We start from the raw sequence: 18254 nt of genomic DNA on the forward strand, positions 1-18254 counted from the left end.
ATGCCGTTGAGTCGTGCTTGGTCGGATAGCGATGCAGTGTTTAGCTGGCACAGTATCTCGTCACTGCTCGTATCATTGTTTAAGACGTTGAAAGAGCGACAGCTTGGCTCTCTGAAGCAGGCTGAGGCACACCCGATGGCGGTCTTGCTTCTGAATGCGTCGATGTTCTGCCCGATGTGGCAAAGAGGCACCCGTTCCCACAGAGCGGCATCATGTGATCTCCTGAAGGAGCAGATAGCATCCCTTCTACACATGGCTCTGCGGTCGAAGCCATCACAGCTAGTAGCATGCCACAGGCCACTCACCGTCAACATGATCGTGCAAATCTCAGCTGCACGATCACCGGGTTCTCCTTCCGCCCACAGAGGGGACAGCTCGACCCATCCCGGACGATCCGTACAAAACCATCCTCCATCATTGTGTTTCAAACAGGGCAGATAGAGCAGATCATCACCATCGGGTATCTGCTCAAAGAAGAACTGGTTTTCCTCTTGGGTTCGGGGTGATGCCATCATGCCGCCCAATTCGTCGCACATCTTCCACGCTTGCTCCCTTCTGGTTGAGTCCGTCAGACGGTAGCAGTGGTCCCCCCATTTGCGCCAGTCCGGATGGCAAACACAGCAGTTGTGGGGACTACAGGTAACATACCCTGACACCACAACAGCCACCAAGCTGACACAAACAATTCTCACAATATCAGCCATCATCTTGAAAGATAAACCAAGAACCAGCTCGTGAACAACTGATGCGAAATATTGCCGACAAGTCACGGAAGCCTCCGTTTTTATACCAAACTTCACAGCGGAAAGCGGAGAGGCGTAATTTGTCATACTCAACAAAATACTAAAAAGATAATTGCCTTTTCGTATGATATCAAACAATGCACGGCTTAATAATAATGACAAGCCAATTAGATTCGCCCTTGATGAAACACGCTATGAATAATTAACACTTGAATACATAGGCTATTAATTAGTAAAGGTATACGTTTGGCGACGCTCCTAAAATTAGTGGCAATACAAACTAAATACTTTTGGTAAAAAGTGCAGCAGCTTTCGGTGGTAGAAGGTGTACAGTTTGAGACAATCAGTCGGTCAATGTGAAGTGCGCCCCCTTTTATTCCGTCCGCCGTTTAGACATGATTGCTCCAACGGTTCAATTCTTATAGCCTGAACATCTGACGTCACATTTCGAGGCTCGTGAATAACGCCAGGAAGTGGCCCGCTCTAGCCTAGGTCACAATCTTGCCTTTAATCACATTTCACCTATCATTCATTCCACACACGAATCCTATACATATCAACATACCCTGAAAATACATGTACTGTGCAATTGGACTGCATGCAGAGGACTGAAATCTGAGCTATCCCTATCTGTGTTCTGATTGGTCCGAGGTTTGTCAGCTCCACCCACATCAATTCAGACCAATCAAAATACAGACCAATCAAGATACAGATATGGAAAGCTGTCGTCACTGCACGTTTATCCAATGAAATGATTGTATCCAATCAAATCACTGGTTCCGAAAAACAAGTTTGTCGATCTATGTCCCTATAGGGGACCAGTCTATCTACGGTAAAGCTTTCTGATTGGCCAGTAGTAAGCTAATGAATTGTTCATGTTGAGTCACAAGATGTAATTGAGGTCGTTAAGACGGGAACAGTAGTCCCTCCTTCGCTCTGGCAATAGACGGGGCACGTTAATGACACGTGTATGGACAGTAACTTGACACCCCAAAAAGTAACACCGATAATATCGACCACCACGTCATCATCTTCAAAACTAAGAACCAAAACTTGCACAGTAATTTGATTGACATGGCATCCTAAACTATAGCTACGAGAGTGTAAAAGTAAAAGAACAGGTTGTCTTGTCTTGTCTTGTCTTGTCTTTACTGCACAACCGCCGCCACTGGGCTATAACCGTGCAGACCCTCATGCACGCATGCTCCCTACTCAAATTTTATATTAACAAGGAGGGACTTAAATCTATTAGCGTCAGGGGCTGATTTAACTTGCGGCGGGAGTGAGTTCCAGATTGGCGGGAGTGAGTTCCGGTATAGTTCTTTGATACGAGGAGTAACGTAGCAGTCTTTGTTTGATGAGATGGTGTTATAATTTAGGGTCTGATTTTGACGGGTTGTAGGTCTGTTCCGTTGGTTGCAGCGAAGATTACTAATGTTGGATGGAGTTATGGAGTGAGTTTCTTTGTATAGTGTAGTAAGTCTAGCTATGGTGCGGCGTCTTTGGAGTGTATCCCATTTGAGGTTCTGTAGCATATCCGTTACACTACTGGTTTTGCGATTCTTGCTTTAGACAAATCTGGCTGCTCTTCGTTGAACTTTTTCAAGGTTGTTGATGCGAACTTGTTGATGAGGATCCCAAATAGCACTACAATATTCAAGCTTTGGTTGAACAAGAGTTTTATAAGCTATTTCTTTAGTGGCTTTAGTTAAACTTTCACTATAGTGCTATATAAATAAGTCATAACTGCTGGAATATCAACTTCACAGAAAAACGCAGGGAAGCGTAACTTATTCAGACCAACGGACAAATAAATAACAAACTTTTCTGATTAGTTTAGTCAACAAAATTTTAATATAATATTTACTTCAAACCCATTACAGTTTATTTTGTGATGCGCCCTTGAGTGTGAAACAAGTAATTAAAACTAATAAATCATTTACGAGACAAAATTGCCAACGTAGACTTCCATAAATTATAAAAATCGCCAATTTAAGTGCAACACTTAGCGTGGCGATTATTTTGGGATTGTTTGTAAAACGTTAACAGACAAAGTGGCGCTACATTTTTCTGTGCTATGGTGTCCTCACGTTGCCACGTTGCACTGTACACGTTTGTTAAAAGGGTTCATCGACCAGTATCCTAACATTATGCAAAAAAAAAAAACGAAATGTGTAAAAATTAGGGTTCAATTGTCATGAAAGTTGCAAGAGAAAAATAATTATAAGAAAAACACACCATTGTTGCTGTCACAATGTCCTAGAAAGGCTGTAGGGCTGATCGATAAAACATTGTAAGAAACGACTCCTTCTAAAGTAACGTGTAGTTTTTGAGAAAGAGGTAATTTCTCACTAAAATATGTGAATCTCTTTCAAACCTCTTTCTCAAAAACTATACGTTATGCGGGAGTCGTTTCTCACAATGTTTTATCAACAGCTCTCCTTTGCTCGTTCAGTTGTTGTGGGTAATTACCTAAAGTGGCAAGTGTCTTAAAAAACATGAGACGTATTTAAGAGACGAATAAGACGGTACAACTCAGGGAAGATGAAGTTATGAACGGATTTTCCTTTTTCAAAAAGTCCCTTTCAGGCTACACCTTAAGATAGAGTGAATAATACACAACCAGGCAAGGATATACAAATGGGAAATGATGATGTATCATTTATGAAATAAACACTTAAAGAACACGTTGCCTTGGATCAGTCAAGGGTCTTTGAAAAGCGTTTGTAACCGTCTGTTATAAAAATGCATATGCATGAGTAGACAGATGTTGTAAAAGTAGAACACAATGATCCACACAAACATGCCTCGAAAATGCACGGTTTTTCTTTTAGCTCGTCGACTAACACGGTCGGCCATTTATGGGAGTCAAAAGTTTGACTCGGGTTAGCCCCTAATGACAAGAGCTAATCGAACGATCACTCTCGCCCTCTCGTGGTGACGTCATGCACTTTAGGTCACCCCAAGTGACCCACTCCACAAGCAGGGCACTGGGGGCTCACCCGGGTGAGGCCCGTCAAAGCTGTTCGAACGTACCGGGGCAGACCGGGGTCGACCCAGGGAAGCTAAACGAACGCACCCTATATTTATTCAATGATTGCCGCGGTATTCTACTACTGCTGTAACGACTATGGTCCCATTTAATGGGGAGTAGAAGTCTGCAACAAGCAGTTCGCGCAAGAGCAGTGATCTCGCCATAACATACACCGCCACAACTCGACTATCTCACCGCGTGGGACTATTAGCGACTTGTCCACAAGTCTATTGAAATGCTGGAGAAAAACGTTACAACTAGATTTTGAATAGCATTAAATCCATGACAAACAGAAACAGAGATGATAATACAAAATTACTGTAAAAGTAATAAACGTATGAAGACGATTTTTTTTAATACGCATAGGCTTACATCGAACAACAATAATATTAACCGTCACAAGCACGTTGCGGGCCGGCCGGGAAAGAAGAAAAAACAACTATGGGGAAATTTGTATACAAAAGTTGAAGCTTATCATGTCTATCATTTAAAGTCACCTGGAAGTGGTATTTTGTCAAAATAAAGCTTTTGTCACTAAAATATGTGTTTTGATGAGTGGAATATGAATAAACAACTAACTAAGGTTTACATAAATTAGTTTCCATGTTATTTACAAATTGGAAAAAAAGCCCGACCCGAGAGGGCGCTGTTCGTGACGTCAATCGAGGCGCGATGAATCGCATACAGTGCCAACACAGCATAGTGACGCTTGGCGCTAGCCTTGCTCGAGGCAGTCGCATTATTCGCTCCGAAAAGACGCAGCTGTAAACCCACCCGCCGTATACCCTGTGCATGGTGTGTGCGATCACACCGAATGACCCACCCGTATACACACTGTCACATCGCACGAATACTGTTCACACAAGTCATCGCACTCGTACACCACTAACCGCATGCGGAGGCCGTCAGGCCGACAGCCTTGTCGGGTCTGTATCTTCCCGTTTTAATGTGTTGTATTGAAAAAATTCCAATAGTGGACGAAATTGGGGGGGCTCTAGGATATGCTAGTATGCAGCTCATGAATATGTATACCGTTCGTCAGACCTATCAGACAACACAGGATGTGAGGCAAATGAATTATTCATTTTGACGTCCAATCACGCACTTCCCTTATCACGACCTTTGGACCCTATCATGCGTCCGTGGTGGTGGTGTGTGAGGTAAACATGTCTCGTCTTTCGCGGGCATTATGGTAATGAGCTGACCGTGGGAACTCTTCGCTTATTATAGTAATGAGGTCAGTGGCTTCAACACAGATCCTACAAGGCTGTCGGCCTGACGGCCTCCGCATGCGGATAGTGTACGGGGGCATCGTGTCGTGCGATGTTACGCACAGTGAATACGGGTGGGTTTTACGCACAGTGAATACGGGTGGGTTTTTATACAACGGCGGTCTTTTTTCGGAGTGAATAATTCGACTGCCTTGAGCAAGGCTAGCTTGGCGCAAGCTAAAAACATGCCCTCAAAGTTGAAACAATACCTGATTTTTTTCACGTTAGGCAAATGCTCCTTTAGGTTCGTTACGTCTTTCAGGTACCTTCTTCGACTTCCCCACTAGCTGGAAAAATTATTGGGATGGCGTCATGTTTTAGAAAAGAACTTTTCTCTTCATGTCAAAATGGGTAGTGTATTCCGGATTCTCGAAGCACGACGGCTCGAAGTGTTTGCCGCACAGCGCTGGAAAAGACGTCGGACCGGACAACTTGGCAAACTGACACCATCTTTAGTTGTTTTGCTGCATCCAACAGCAATACACCTGGTTGACATTGCCGGGAAAATGCAAGAAAAAAACTTTTTCAAACGTACAAACTCACGTCCAGGACTTGAATGTACTTGCACGTACGTGTGTTCGATGTTCAATCGAGGCAAAGTCTTCCTCGATTGACGTCACAAAAGGGGTAGGCGATGTCACCCCCACACAACTTTATTTAATTTGTTAAACATATAAATCGTCAAAAACAATTACTCAAAAATTTATTTGATTGTTCAGGAACATATACTCTAATGTTTGAAGGGAAAAAAAATCTATTTCCAGATGCCTTTAAGAAAACATGGTGTGGTAGCATACATTTTTACAACAGAAACTAAATATGCAGAGGTAATAAGAGATGTCAAGTTAGGACCACGTCCAGTGATTTCATCACACCACGGCAACGAGGGAGGACGCCACGCCAACGAAGGAGGACACCCACCATAGAATGGAAGGATCAAGTCCAGGGATGTCCAAATTCCACTTCATGAGGCAGCGCAATGGGACGTAAAGCTGTAGGTGCCGTGTGCTGTTATAAAAACGACCAACGCACGTTTAAAAAAAACACCAGTACACACTTACAATATCGCATCGCATTAAACCTGCATAGTGCCCTCTACAGTTTGCGCACATGGACTCGGTGCTTGGTGATTGCAGTTCTTGCATATCATAATTGAGTTTAGAATGTGGAAAAAATGACTTTCCTTTGTGCTTTTTCTAACTTTTTATGGATGCTATAAGTATCCTGAGGAGATGTCGATAGTATTTTATTTTATTTTGAAAGAAAACATTTAAAACACTGACTAAAGCAATTAAATACTGTATAGTGACAGCAATCTCCAAGACATGCAGAGAAGGGATCGCCATTTTCTTCAAGACGAAGAAGAAGATTTTGACTTTTCAAATAGAACTTTATTGCTTAAAACAATCTTAAAACAATATACAAATGAAGAGCTGTTCCATTGAATGTACAACAAACACCTAAATACAAACAAATTAAAAAAGAAACCAACTGAAGCTGGCGCAGTCGCAGGAATAAACTAATTTATATTAAACCAGGTAATTTTGTCCTCGACAATGGTGAAAATGGCGTTGTTTATGTTCCAGTTATTTTCGAAGGTAGGCAAATTGTTCGGAGACTTGTAAAACATAAATTCGGACATAAATTGACACAATGTTTTATACTATCAACAGCTCACCAATGCTCGTTACCAAGTCCGTGTTTAAGTTAATATTTGTTTTGAGTAATTACCAAACGTGTACATTCCCTTGAAATTCCCACGTGAATGAATTCGTCGTTTTTAAAGAAGAACAAAATACCATTACAGCTTTTTAAAACAAATTTTGTTGTTTTTTCAACAACTAGAAAATGTGCTCGGCTGAAACTTTCGACGGGTGACTTGTGTTAATTCATCTTTTTATAATTAAATTTGCTTATAAAAATCAGCATTTATAAATACCTCAGACAGTTTCGCTATTCCTATTGGTGGAGAGCGCGTCACGTGGGTGTATAAACCTTTGTTAATGACCAGTAAAAAGTGTTGAAACATGGGCGTGACACGCGAGCTTGCACCTGTGCTTATAAGACAGTTTCTTCATTCCTATTGGTCGAGAGCAACGGCCGGGACAGTTGTGCCACATCATGCGATGCGCGCCACGCGCACAGCATTCCCTTATAAGGAGTTGTTTACCCGAGGGTCTTACCATTTCATAGCTGGAGGGGGTGTTGTGTTGAAAGAAATCATTGAACAATTATAATTTTTTTAGGTGTTCGGCCACCAGCCGAACAACTATTGTTATTGTTCTGTTTTTTTGTTTTTTTAGGTGTTCGGCCACCAGCCGAACAACTATTGTTATTGTTCTGTTTTTTTTTTTTTTTTTTTTTTTTTTTTTTTTTTTTTTTAGGTGTTCGGCCACCAGCCGAACAACTATTGTTATTGTTCTGTTTTTTTTTTTTTTTTTTTTTTTTTTTTTTTTTTTTTTTTTTTCTGCGTGTTCTTCTCCTCGAACGTTCTCGCGCGATTTTCGCAAAAACTAAAGCTTGTATGAACCTGAAACTTACCATATATATTGATCTTAATGAGTAGACGAAACAGCAACATTTTTGGAATGATGACGTCATTGATGACGTCATTACGTTCAAAAAAACGCTAAAAATTGGAGAGTTCATATCTTGAGAACTACAAATGCCACACACAAGATATTTGGTGCATATAAAAGGTCTTGTAATTAGCTACAAAAGTCGTGCACAACGTGACCTCATGTGACTTTTACTTCCGGTTGAAATCGGAAGTTCAAAATTTCAAAAGTTCATATCTCAAGAACTATATATCATATTCGCAAAATTTGAATATCAGTTTGAAGATCAGTTATCCTGCTCAAACTTTTGCACAAACATAATGCCAGTTGAATTTTGCCTTCTGGTCGTAAAAGCGCGCGTTTGTGTTGACCTCCATTCATTACGCGTAGAAACCAGATAGTATCGCCATTCATGTATGTGAATGCTACTATTGTATTGTGGGTGTGTGGGTGTGTGTGCGTGTAGTTCATGTAGGCCTACATTGTATCCATGCTCTACGACAAAACAGCACTGCGTGGCTGTGGGCATTACGGGTTGTGTATACACATGCAGACTCCGTTGAAGGCGCGCGTAATTCAAATTCCACTACGCTGGGATTCGCCTCATCTTTCTTCGTGCGATTTTGAACAAAATGTTAAACTACTATGAACTTGAAACTTATCATAAACATGAACCTTCATGAGTAGATGAACCCGCAACTTTTTTAGAATGATGACGTCATTGATGACGTCATTACGTTAAATAAACGGTAAATAATTGAAAAATTCATATCTTGAGAACCACAAACGCTACGTACAAGATTCTTTCACTACATGAAACCTCTTGTAATGTTCTACAAATGTTGTACACAACGTGACCTCATTTGACCATTCACCCGAACACCCTGAGTTTGTACACAAACTCTCAATTTCTAGTTAGGTGTTCGGCCACCAGCCGAACAACTATTGTTATTGTTCTGTTTTTTTTTTTTTTTTTTTTTTTTTTTTTTTTTTTTTTTTTTCTGCGTGTTCTTCTCCTCGAACGTTCTCGCGCGATTTTCGCAAAAACTAAAGCTTGTATGAACCTGAAACTTACCATATATGTTGATCTTAATGAAGAGACGAAACAGCAACATTTTTGGAATGATGACGTCATTGATGACGTCATTACGTTCAAAAAAACGCTAAAAATTGGAGAGTTCATATCTTGAGAACTACAAATGCCACACACAAGATATTTGGTGCATATAAAAGGTCTTGTAATTAGCTACAAAAGTCGTGCACAACGTGACCTCATGTGACTTTTACTTCCGGTTGAAACCGGAAGTTCAAAATTTCAAAAGTTCATATCTCAAGAACTATATATCATATTCGCAAAATTTGAATATCAGTTTGAAGATCAGTTATCCTGCTCAAACTTTTGCACAAACATAATGCAAGTTGAATTTTGCCTTCTGGTCGTAAAAGCGCGCGTTTGTGTTGACCTCCATTCATTACGCGTAGAAACCAGATAGTATCGCCATTCATGTATGTGAATGCTACTATTGTATTGTGGGTGTGTGGGTGTGTGTGCGTGTAGTTCATGTAGGCCTACATTGTATCCATGCTCTACGACAAAACAGCACTGCGTGGCTGTGGGCATTACGGGTTGTGTATACACATGCAGACTCCGTTGAAGGCGCGCGTAATTCAAATTCCACTACGCTGGGATTCACCTCATCTTTCTTCGTGCGATTTTGAACAAAATGTTAAACTACTATGAACTTGAAACTTATCATAAACATGAACCTTCATGAGTAGATGAACCCGCAACTTTTTTGGAATGATGACGTCATTGATGACGTCAATACGTTAAATAAACGGTAAATAATTGAAAAATTCATATCTTGAGAACCACAAACGCTACGTACAAGATTCTTTCACTACATGAAACCTCTTGTAATGTTCTACAAATGTTGTACACAACGTGACCTCATTTGACCATTCACCCGAACACCCTGAGTTTGTACACAAACTCTCAATTTCTAGTTTTTCTGCGTGTTCTTCTCCTCGAACGTTCTCGCGCGATTTTCGCAAAAACTAAAGCTTGTATGAACCTGAAACTTACCATATATATTGATCTTAATGAGTAGACGAAACAGCAACATTTTTGGAATGATGACGTCATTGATGACGTCATTACGTTCAAAAAACGCTAAAAATTGGAGAGTTCATATCTTGAGAACTACAAATGCCACACACAAGATATTTGGTGCATATATAAGGTCTTGTAATTAGCTACAAAAGTCGTGCACAACGTGACCTCATGTGACTTTTACTTCCGGTTGAAACAGGAAGTTCAAAATTTCAAAAGTTCATATCTCAAGAACTATATATCATATTCGCAAAATTTGAATATCAGTTTGAAGATCAGTTATCCTGCTCAAACTTTTGCACAAACATAATGCCCGTTGAATTTTGCCTTCTGGTCGTAAAAGCGCGCGTTTGTGTTGACCTCCATTCATTACGCGTAGAAACCAGATAGTATCGCCATTCATGTATGTGAATGCTACTATTGTATTGTGGGTGTGTGGGTGTGTGTGCGTGTAGTTCATGTAGGCCTACATTGTATCCATGCTCTACGACAAAACAGCACTGCGTGGCTGTGGGCTTTACGGGTTGTGTATACACATGCAGACTCCGTTGAAGGCGCGCGTAATTCAAATTCCACTACGCTGGGATTCGCCTCATCTTTCTTCGTGCGATTTTGAACAAAATGTTAAACTACTATGAACTTGTTGAACAAAACTAACGCTTGTATGAACTTGAAACTTACCATGAACATAAACCTTAGTGTGCAGACGAAACCAAAACTTTTTTTGGAATGATGACATCATCGATGACGTCATTAAGTTAAATAAACGGTAAATAATTGAAAAATTCATATCTTGAGAACCACAAACGCTACGTACAAGATTCTTTCACTACATGAAACCTCTTGTAATGTTCTACAAATGTTGTACACAACGTGACCTCATTTGACCATTCACCCGAACACCCTGAGTTTGTACACAAACTCTCAATTTCTAGTTGTTTTTTGTTTTTTTTTTCTGCGTGTTCTTCTCCTCGAACGTTCTCGCGCGATTTTCGCAAAAACTAAAGCTTGTATGAACCTGAAACTTACCATATATATTGATCTTAATGAGTAGACGAAACAGCAACATTTTTGGAATGATGACGTCATTGATGACGTCATTACGTTCAAAAAAACGCTAACAATTGGAGAGTTCATATCTTGAGAACTACAAATGCCACACACAAGATATTTGGTGCATATAAAAGGTCTTGTAATTAGCTACAAAAGTCGTGCACAACGTGACCTCATGTGACTTTTACTTCCGGTTGAAACAGGAAGTTCAAAATTTCAAAAGTTCATATCTCAAGAACTATATATCATATTCGCAAAATTTGAATATCAGTTTGAAGATCAGTTATCCTGCTCAAACTTTTGCACAAACATAATGCCAGTTGAATTTTGCCTTCTGGTCGTAAAAGCGCGCGTTTGTGTTGACCTCCATTCATTACGCGTAGAAACCAGATAGTATCGCCATTCATGTATGTGAATGCTACTATTGTATTGTGGGTGTGTGGGTGTGTGTGCGTGTAGTTCATGTAGGCCTACATTGTATCCATGCTCTACGACAAAACAGCACTGCGTGGCTGTGGGCATTACGGGTTGTGTATACACATGCAGACTCCGTTGAAGGCGCGCGTAATTCAAATTCCACTACGCTGGGATTCGCCTCATCTTTCTTCGTGCGATTTTGAACAAAATGTTAAACTACTATGAACTTGAAACTTATCATAAACATGAACCTTCATGAGTAGATGAACCCGCAACTTTTTTGGAATGATGACGTCATTGATGACGTCATTACGTTAAATAAACGGTAAATAATTGAAAAATTCATATCTTGAGAACCACAAACGCTACGTACAAGATTCTTTCACTACATGAAACCTCTTGTAATGTTCTACAAATGTTGTACACAACGTGACCTCATTTGACCATTCACCCGAACACCCTGAGTTTGTACACAAACTCTCAATTTCTAGTCATTTATTTAATTTTTTTACCAACAAGTGTTGATGTTTTTTTACCGAAAAGGTATTTATGAATGGGAATCGTTAGTAGTGTGTTGAATTGGTTGCAACTAGTGGTTAAAACCCGCCGAGGCCTGGTTCTTGATAATTTACCTCGACTTCATCTCGGTAAAATTATCAAGAACCAGGCCTCGTTCGTCTCGGTAAAATTATCAAGAACCAGGCCTGGTTGGGTTTTCACCGCAAGTTGAAAACCTCTTCAAAACACATTGATTCCCTTATTCAATTGACAGAGATAAACCAAACGATGATCCGAACTTAACTTTTGTCGGTCGCAATTGATGACATCACAACAAGTTCGAGTCAGGCACTATAGTCGATTATATACCTCACATATAGAATCCTCTAATCTGATTGGTTAAAAAGGGAGTCATGGAAATAGCTATGCCCGCTTTTTCTTTCAAGAAGACGTCATATGACTATGCCCGGGGCATAGTCAATCGACTATGCCCGCCCTGGAAAATAATGGATCCGTCTCAACACACTGTATTCCTACATGTAGGTCGCGCAGGGGTTTGATGCGTTGTATACGTCCGTCGTTTCACGGCGCGAACTACATGAACTATAGCTGTGACCTTTATTCGCAGACGACCTTTCAACGTAGTTGTTTGTGTGGGAAATTTAATTGTTTGTGTTCATGCCAAACTCGCAACGTAAAATGGCTGAAGCAAGATTTCATCTACGTCAACAGAAACATCAGGTTGATTTCATGTTTGTGGTTGTTAATGAGCTTTAGATAGTCTTCAAAGATTTTTACGGCGTATTTTATCAGCTGCTTTGTGCTTTTGCTGTCGGCGGCATGTATTCTCTCGTACTTGGATTGTTATCCAGTGGTGTTGGATTGGTATATTTTACCCGTGAATGCGAAATGAAAAACACGAAGCAATATTTTGGTAAGTTATTACACTTTATTATACATTTCAAAATCAAGGCCCAGTTCATGAAATCTTTTAACCAATCAGATTAGAAGAATCTATATTATTTGGTATATAAAAGTAATATTGACTGCTTAATATTCGGGGAACAGTTGAAATTATAGGCCCTCGGTGATGTCAAAACCATGACTATGCCTTCAGCTTCGCTTCGGGCATAGTCATGGTTTTGACATCACCTTGGGGCTATAATTTTAACTGTGCCCCTCATAGCAGTCAATATTTCCATACTATAGTCGACTATAGGCACTATAGTCGACTATAGTCTATAGTCTACTGTAGTCGACTATAGTCGACCATTGCTTGAATTTGACATAGGCTCGCCACCCGAACTTGCTCCAAGAGTAGGCCTACTGTCACAGAAAAAATGGATTGATCGATTGCATCTATAGACCTTTCTAATGCTTCATCAATCTCTGTCATGTTCCTCATGTATCAAATAACAATAATGAATGCTAATTAGCATTTTCGCAAATAGGAACCAGACTATTTGTTCTTCCAGCCTCGGTTTGGTTACATTGCTATCAATGGGGGGGTCAATATGGCGGCACCATGATAAAGATCTATTGGGGGGTCGTTCGAATCTAGTCACTTCATAATAAGACGCACATCGTAGAAGTTTATTAGCAAATCAGTCACAAAAACAATGTCAAATGACGACACTAGTGTCACTTCAGAGCTTCACCAAGTAACATCCTGAGCAACAGACCTTATCCGAAAATGCAGGCACAAAGTATCGAACAAATCAAAACTGTCTTTGCCAATTTCAATATATAAATTGAGCAGCGAATGTTGGAAAGGTTGATCTAGAATACGTTGGATATGGCGACTAGCGATCCGAAAAACATCGAATGTTATATATTCCAATTGAAAAACAATGATGCAGTTTCCAAGTAGGTCTAGCTACTTTTAGTTTATCTTAAAGTGTTTTCAGGTCACTGACACGGTGCTGTGCAAAGTACATTCGAACTGTTACGGAAAATATTATATAATATGTTACAGGAATTTTAAATTATACATCAACATGCGTTGGACTGACGTCATAAACCACGTGATTAGACTCCATGGTCTCTAAAGTACAAGTTATTGGGTAGCTTGTAGCCGTTGTTTCATAACACTTTTGCTTGTTTTCGGAACCAATACTACTCAAAAGAGATATTATAACGGTGTTAATGCAATTACTTGAACTTCCACCATGCAAAGTTTCAAATCCTACTGGTTTTCAATTAGTCGAGCTGGTACCTGTAGGCACTGCATGAAGGCTCACCTCCAATGCCGTTGAGTCGTGCTTGGTCGGATAGCGATGCAGTGTTTAGCTGGCACAGTATCTCGTCACTGCTCGTATCATTGTGTAAGACGTTGAAGGAGCGACAGCTTGGCTCGTTTAAGCAGGCTGAGGCACACCCGATGGCGGTCTTGCTTCTGAATGCGTCGATGTTCTGCCCGATGTGGCAAAGAGGCACCCGTTCCCACAGAGCGGCATCATGTGATCTCCTTGAGGAGCAGATAGCATCCCTCCTACACAAGGCTCTGCTGTCGAGGCCACCACAGCCAGTAGCATGCCACAGGCCACTCACCGTCAACATGATCGTGCAATCCTCAGCTGCACGATCACCGGGTTCTCCTTCTGCCCACAGTGGGGACAGCTCGACCCATCCCGGACGATCCGTACAAAACCATCCTCCATTATTAGAATAGTGTTTAAAACAGGGCAGATAGAGCAGATCATCACCATCGGGTATCTGCTCAAAGAAGAACTGGTTTTCCTCTTGGGTTTGGGGTGATGCCATCATGCCGCCCAACTCGATGCACACCATCGACGCTTGCTCCGTTCTGGTTGAGTCCGTCAAACGGTAGCAGTGGTCCTTCCATTTCCGCCAGTCCGGATGGCAAATACGGCGGTTGTGGGGACTACAGGTAACATACCCCGACACCACAACAGCCACCAAGCTGACACAAACAATTCTCACAATATCAGCCATCATTTTGAAAGATAAACCAAGAACCAGCTCGTGAACAACTGATGCGAAATATTGCCGACAAGTCACGGAAGCCTCCGTTTTTATACCAAACCTCACAGCGGAAAGCGGAGAGGCGTAATTTGTCATACTCAACAAAATACTAAAAAGATAATATTGCTTTTTTGTGTGATATCAAACGATGCATGGCTTAATTATAATGACAAGCCAATTAGACTCGCCCTTGATGAAACACGCTATGAATAATTAACACGTTGAATAGTTAGGCAATAAGTTAGTAAAGATACGTTTGGTGCCGCTCTTAAAATTAGTGACAAAACAAACTATTGGTAAAAGAAGTACAGCAGCTTTCGATTGTAAAAGTTTGAGAAATCAATCGGTCAATGTGAAGTGCGCCCCCTAATTATTGTTCTATTACTATAGCCTGAAGATCTGACGTTACACACGAGTCACATTTACATTTCACATTTATTCAATGAAATAACTGTATCCAAATAAATCGCTGGTTCTGATTATTAAGCACATCTGCATTTATTCTTGCGGATAAAGACAGGGGACCAGTCACATTAAAACATTCTGATTGGTCAGCAGTAAGCTAATGCATTATTCATGTCAAGTAACAAGAGGTCGTTCTCTAACTAGTTGAGGGCGTTACGGTGAGGGCGTTACGGTTACGGTTACAGTATGGCCCCTCCATCGCTGCCAAACCGTAGGGCAAACTAATAACACGTGTGAGGACAGGGACTAGACAACCCCAAAACCAACACCGTTAAATCCTACAACCACACACCTTTTCAACAGCTCGAACCAAGACTTGAACAATAAGACTAAAGGTAAAGTAAAACTTTCACTGATGCTAAACAAGTCACTACCTCTGGGGGTTATGTCACCTTCACAAAGTGATAGGTATACTCAACAAATAAAATAACACTTTTTGAGTGTAGCAAAAAGAATATTTAAAAATAATTCTCAAACCAATCATGGTTAATTTGTGATGCGCCCTTGAGCGTGATGCGCCCTTGAGCGTCAAACAAGTAATTAAAACTAATAAATCATTTACGAGACAAAGCTGCCCACGAAGACATCTATAAATAATAATAATCGCCTATTAAAATCGCCTTTTAAGGCCAACTTTGTATAAGTGCAACACTAAGAGTGGCGATTATTGTGGATTGTTTGTAAAACGCTCACAGACAAAGTGGCGCTAAGTTTCCACGCTACGGTGTCCTCACGTTGCCATTATACACTGGACACGTTTGGTAAAATTTGTCAACAACCAGTATCCCAACATTATGCAAAAATAACAAAATGTGTAAAAATTCGGATTCGATTGTCTTAAAAATTGCCAGAGGATAATATAAGAAAAACACCATTGTTGCTGTCAGAATGTCTGAGAAAGAATGCAGGGCTGATCGATAAAACATTTTGAGAAATGACTCCCTCTGAAGTAACGTATAGTTTTTGAGAAAGAGGTTATTTCTCACTAAAATATTTGAATCTCTTTCAATATTAAAATATTTGAGTGAGAAATAACCTCTTTCTCAAAAACGGTACGTTACTTCAGAGGGAGTCGTTTCTCACAATGTTTTTATGGGTAATTACCTAAAGTGTCAAGTGCCTTTAAAAACACATAATACGTATGAGAGACGAATAAGACGTTAAAACTCAGGGAAGATGAAGTTATGAATTGATATTCCTTTCAGAAAGTCCCTTTCAGGCTTTAAGATAGAGTGAGTAATACACAACCAGGCGAGGAGATACGAATGATGTACTGACCAAACGTCGCCTGAAATCCTATTTTAGGATCATACGTAGACATGGGGACCAGTCTGTCAGAGTGCCAGCCTGTACGAGGCTACCCCAACCAGACCTACGTTGTTTATCATTCAATGGTTTAATTTAATTTTAAAAACTAATCCAAATCTCTGTCGGTGTCAGATGCAATTGTGTCCGCTATGCAATACTGTCCGCTCCGGACCCTTTTTCTATATGCAATCGTGTCCGGGGCTATGCGAAAACCTTCCGGTGGACGTACATCGACTGTACATGTATGGTGTGCGCGTAAACGAGCGAGCATGCACTGAACCTACGTATATGCAGCATGAATATTCACGTATTTTATGATTGCAGCGAATACCTAACGGCCGAACATTTCCCATGTCATTCATTACATGCACTTAGCTTGTAAAAAAAATGGCGAACGTATTCCGTCGACCAAGGGCGTTTAATTTACTGCAATGACGGTTTTGCACGGGGGCGGACACAACTGCATATGCAAATGTGTCCGGGCAGACACAATTGCATTATGCAGCAGCGTCCGGGCGGACACGATTACATATGCAAAACCGTCCGGCGGACAATATTGCACATGCAATAATGTCCTACGGATAGTATTGCATAGAGGACATAATTGCATGCGACAACCGGCAAGAGAGTATTACATGGAAAGTAACGAAACTGAAAGGCTGAAGAAAAACATTACAACTAGAATTAAAATGACATTAAGTCTATTACACACAGAGACAGAGATGATTATAAAACTGTAAAGTAATAAAGTAATGTATGAAGAAGGAACACGGAAAAATATATGATACACATACATCGAACAACAACAAATTCCTTTAACCGTCACAATGCATGTATACGGGGGTAGGGAAAGAAGAAAGAAAATAACTATATGGGAAAATTTGTATACAAAAGTTGAAGCTTTATCATGTCAATCATTTTGAAGCAAACAAGGGCGTGGTACCATACATTCATACGCAGAAACTAAATAATATGCAGAGCTGGTATATGACAAAATGTCAAGTTTGGACCACATCTAATGGTTTCATCACACCATGCCAACGAGGGAGGACGCCCAGCATAGCGCTGGAAGGATTAAGTCCAAGGATGTGAGGAGGCAGAGCAACTAGCGACAAACAGACTGGAATGGATCGGTTATCAAAGAAGAAGGGGTGAGGGGAAATCTTGTCGTTAATTAGTTAGACAATAGAAGTGCCAGGGAGATGCAACACCTGGGGAAAGGTCATTGTAGACTTGACTCAAGTCCCAATCCCGTGCAAGCGTCGCAAAAAATAATTGTTTTCCGGGCCCCAACCTGTTCTGCTTGTTTGACGATGGGGGCGCACTTGTCTTATGTGACTATTGGTACTTGACGGCTGGCGCGTTGTGTTTCGGACCTCACACGTTTAAGGGACTTGAATCAAGTCTAAGGTCATTGTGGCCCTCCATCAATGAGTGTGTTCATGGACATTTCAGACAAGACAATATTTACAGTAAACAGCTCCATACAATTTTATAAACAGTTTGTGTAAACGCTACGAACAGAATATTTATTTGTTTTCTGGTGATGGAGGCTCTCACCGCCTACTCTCTGACTTTTTCAAAGGGAGTAACCTACCAATACTTTATCACAATATGAACAGTATCAGGAATTGTGTTACAAATGATTAAGAACACATTCGATTGATTGATTAATGTAAGAAAGGAATTCCAAGACCCACACACATTGGCACTACAGATGGATTGCACATGACGTCACTGACCATCTTGGGTGAAACGTCATTGGCTATAAGAGTTGCGCGCAGCGCGTGCACTTTTCTATTGTTTATC

The sequence above is a fragment of the Asterias amurensis genome, chromosome 8, assembly GCF_032118995.1.
Source record: "Asterias amurensis chromosome 8, ASM3211899v1".
Taxonomy (NCBI): Eukaryota; Metazoa; Echinodermata; class Asteroidea; order Forcipulatida; family Asteriidae; genus Asterias; species Asterias amurensis.